Here is a 4,680-nt window from a genome sequence, read left to right as displayed (position 1 = left end):
GTTGGTAGAGAGAAGCGCTTACGTATTTCAGAGTCTCCTATGTGGGAAAGCAAACAAAACAAAACATACCAGGAATCCTAAAATCTAATTCTGACTACTAAAGTAGCATAGCTGTCTAACTCCAAAACTATAAAACCTTTCAAACACCATGGTGACAAAGGTCCTGGCTTCTGGCAGCACCAGAAGTCAACCACTCATGTTAAACTTGCATGTTGGTAGTTGTGTATACATACTCCATAGTTACTCCTAGCCCTTCCTCTTTTTCAGAGTTGTACAGGGCCATAACCAGAAGTCTCTGCATGTCCTCCAGAGAATGATCCCACCCTGCAGTGATGGTCAACAGTCTCCTGATTATTTTTGAAGAGAGACTGGTTTTTTTTTCATTGCCTCTAGAGGATATAGACATAGTCAATTTCTGGATAGGACCCAAAAAATATCCTGACAGGTGCTAGCCCAATGTACTACATTAAATGATTGATCATTGATCCTAGAACTTTAAGTGCAGTGCTAGCATCCCCTGATTGATTCATTCCTACTCTGATGTCTGTCTGGCTATACTCCCAACACTAGATCATCTAGGGCTTCTAGATATCCCAAAGGGTCAGAACTCGACCCTGAAGAGCATCTTGAAAACCCTGCAGCATATCTCCTTTGTCTTAATGCAGTAGATGATAGGATATAGCATGGGAGGCACAAATAGGTAGAGAATAGACATGAAGATATGAGGCAGGCCAGTCGCAAAGCAATTCACAATGGACACACTAACCATGGGCACATAAAAGATGAGCACAGCTAAGATGTGGGACACACATGTGTTGAGTGTGTGGAGGAGCTCCTCCTGAGAGGCAATGGCCAGCACTGATCACATGATGAGTACATAGGAGATGAAGATCAGTATAGAGTCCAGGCCAAAGGTGAACAACACAATGGACAGTCCATAGTGCCTGTTGAGGGAGACATCAGTACATACCAATTTAATCATATCCACGTGAAGACAGTAGGCATGGGAGAGAATGTTCTGGTGGTTACAGAAAGGCAGTCTGTTCAGCAGCAGTGGGAAAACCAGGATGAGGGCAAAGCTGGAGAGGACAGTATCCAGGCCCATCACCACAATGCAGCCATTGGTGAGCACCGCAGCATAGTGCAGTGGGTTACAGATGGCTACATAGCGATCGAAGCTCATAGCCAGAAGGATGCCAGACTCTGTCCAAGAGAACAGGTGGATGAAAAACATTTGGACCAAGCAGGCGTTAAAAGCAATCACTCGGGCATGGAAGCAGAAGGCAGCCTGCACAGTTGGCAGTGTGGAAAAGGACACTCCCAAGTCATTGAGTAAGAGGAGGGATAAGAAGTAGTACATGGGTAGTGCAGGCTCTGCTCCTCCTTGGTAATAAGGAGGATAAGGGTGTTACCCACTATGGAGATGGCATAGAGTAGAAGAACAGAGAGAGATAGCCAGGGCTCTATGGCCTCCATTCCTGGGAAACCCGTCAGAATAAAGCTGAGAGCATCAGAGGCATTGATCCTGAAGTTGCCCATGAGAGGCTGGGACATTTGTCATTAGCCAGCTTGATCAACTGGAGAAATGACAACATCATGTGTCTATGATTACTACTGTTCATAGGAAAGAAAACAAAACCCTGAGGTTTATACATAATAATTACACATAGAATTTATTGCTGAAATATACTGAGATAATTACCAGGAAGTTATAAAATGCTAGCTGTTAAAAGAGAGGCTTCTTTATCAGACCTCTTTCAAAACATGAATAAATTAGCATTCTTTTTCAAGGCAGTTGATTAGTTAATTCAGCCTCATTGGTAGCCCTCTGGATATCTCCTTTATGGTCATTATTACAGCTTTCTTTCATATATGTATGATTGCTATAGCCATGATCTTAGCTAATCCATAAGAGATGTTAACATTTACAGTCAGTCTGATAGATGAGGAAGTTACATAGCTAGAACCCAAACTTTGTAAGCCAACTTCCATCTGAAGTATTTACATGGTTCAGAATCTCACATTAAACACTGAAAGGTTCTTTCAGGAAGCCTGGAAAATCAATAGTTTGTGAAGGGTATCACAGAGCATTAGTTAAAAGTTTGAGTCCTAGTGCTGCCACTTAATAGCTATGTGACATCAGCCAAATTTTCTAAATGATCTTTTTCACTTTTAAAATAAGGCAAAAATAGACTCGTTCTATGGATATACACGTATGCCTATGTAAAAAGAGAAAGAATGAGAAAGACAGAGGAGAGAAAATTTAGACTTGGAACAGATCCTTACTATTAATAAGAATTATAGGTATACTACAGTTATTATTATTTGAAAGTATTTTTAGATGATAAATTGATATGACAAAAGCCTGCTAAATAATAGCATTCTCTCATTTCCATAACACGCCATGCCATTTCTTTCAAAGAAGCAGAACATCAAGCTTTCATAGGAGTAGATGAGAGATGTTGCCTTCCATCAGCACCAACAAGACTGTGAGAAGAGTTGACAAAGGAGTAACACAATGTACTTTATACTCTTCCCCTTGCTTTTTGCACTGTGGGATTTTAGAAATAACCATTCACAGAAGAAGCTGCATTTATGAATATTTCATCATATTTCTGCGACATATCCAAAAAACTCTTGCATACCCTGTAGATAAGTGACTTCATCTGCTATTTTCACAACTTGGGTGTTAAATCTCCTTCTAGCCCTCATGAATAATACCTAATGTTTTAGTATAATTACCCACCATTGAGTAATTTATTAAGCCACGGTCTTACTTATTATTTTATATGACCCTTGGGTGAATTATTCTCTGACATAAGTATTATATCAATGAATAATCAGATTAGACATCGGGAAGGTATTGTCTACCAGAGGGATAACAATGTGAGAAAAAGTTCCAAGGACCCATTACTGAATGATGGGTTTGCTGAATGCTCCATTGGATGTGAAGAGGTCAGGAGGATTTACCAGACAAGCCTTGGGAAACCTGTAAAGCATAATGAGCTCCCATTAGTACTACACAAAGAAATAGGCATTGTGGATTTTAGAGGAGATGGTCTCAGAAAACGATTAGATCACCCACTTCTTGAACAACCCACCCATGAGTCTTATTCCACCATGCTGTATGTTCCACTATAAGGAAGTTTAAAATTATCTTATCTAAAAACCCACTGCTGCAGAATAAACTCAGCTTTAGTACATCTTTTGTGTCCTAATTAGGGAAGATGGAGTTTCGCTGAGTAGTTTCTGTGGATGCTAGCATCATCTCTGTTCCTTAATATTGTTCTCCATGTTTATGTCAAGTAAAAAGTGGAGGCAGATGTTAAAGAGAGAAGTGATAAAGATCCAGAATGAGAGAGGGTAGAAGGGCAAAAGAAAAGACAAAGAATAATAAATAAAGGAGGGAATAAAAAATATAAAGAAAATAATCTGGAGATGGGGAGGGATAGGTAAGAGAAGGGAATTGCAAAACCAGAGAGGAAATTTTAGAGATATAGAGACTGGAACATCGAATGTGGAGAGGAAGTGATAAAGATTCAAAATGAGAGAGAAGTAGAAAGACAAAAGAAAAGACAAAGAATAGTAAATAAAGAAGGGAATAAAAATATAAAGGAAATAATCTGGAGATGGTGAGGGATAGGTAAGAGAACAGAATTGCAAAACCAGAGAGGAAATTTTAGAGCTACAGTGACTAGAATATTGAACATGGAGAAAAGGGAGGAAAAGACAAGTAAGACAGAACTCCTACAGAGCAATGCCCAAGCCTACCCCAAGTACACCAGGGAAATGAGCTTTACTTTTCTCAGGCTAAATCAAGGCGGTAGAATACCCCACATTCACATCACATTTCACAGGAGCTGCCTCTCAAGCTCTGAACAGTGGAGGGACTATAGCAAGCCATAATATTCCCCAACCAAACTCTGTTGGGAATAGGCTCCACAGCAGGATCTCATTGTATGCCTCTTGACGTCTATTCCCAAGGGTGGTTCAGACTGCTATGTGAAGGAAAACACCACATTCCCTTTCCTTCTGACTGGGCAGAGTTTAAGCTGCCCCCACGCCACGTCCTTCTGGCTCCTACGGTCCAGTGAAGGAAGTGACTGTCCTAAGGATACTCTGGCAAATGAGGAATTTGAGTACCCAGGAGCCTAGTGTTAGTAAATGGTAAACCAGAAATATAACATTATTTCTGACCTTCAGCTCCAGGGTTTCTTTTTTCCAAGCCAAATTCCCCATTTCAGGGCTCACTTCTCAGGGTTTCAGAAGCTAGACTGCCGAGTTAGCTAAAGCCATAGATGACAGCAATACAATAGTCATCAATGATACTCAGTGTTTTCATTGTTCCCTAAACTCCATCAAAAACTTTAGGCTTATCTCATCCAATCTCGATGACCAAATTTAGAGAGAGGGATTCTCTTCCCATTTTACAGATGAGAAAATTTGGTGTTCAGGAAGTGAAATTAACTTCAAAATGATAATACAGCTGAGCAACAGAGCTGCATTCAGTCACAGACCACTCATGTATTCACTGAACATTTTCTGAATACATAAAGATGAAATTAATTTTAGCTTATGTTATTTTTTTTTCCTTTTCTATCAAATCTGTTTTTGAGGGAGATTGTACAGACAGAGGCAAAGGCAGAGAGATAAGCAATTAAATAGGAAAGAAAGAATGCA

This window comes from Macaca thibetana, chromosome 14 (genome assembly GCF_024542745.1).
Source record: "Macaca thibetana thibetana isolate TM-01 chromosome 14, ASM2454274v1, whole genome shotgun sequence".
Classification (NCBI taxonomy): domain Eukaryota; kingdom Metazoa; phylum Chordata; class Mammalia; order Primates; family Cercopithecidae; genus Macaca; species Macaca thibetana.
Note: the sequence above shows the minus strand (reverse complement) of the source record.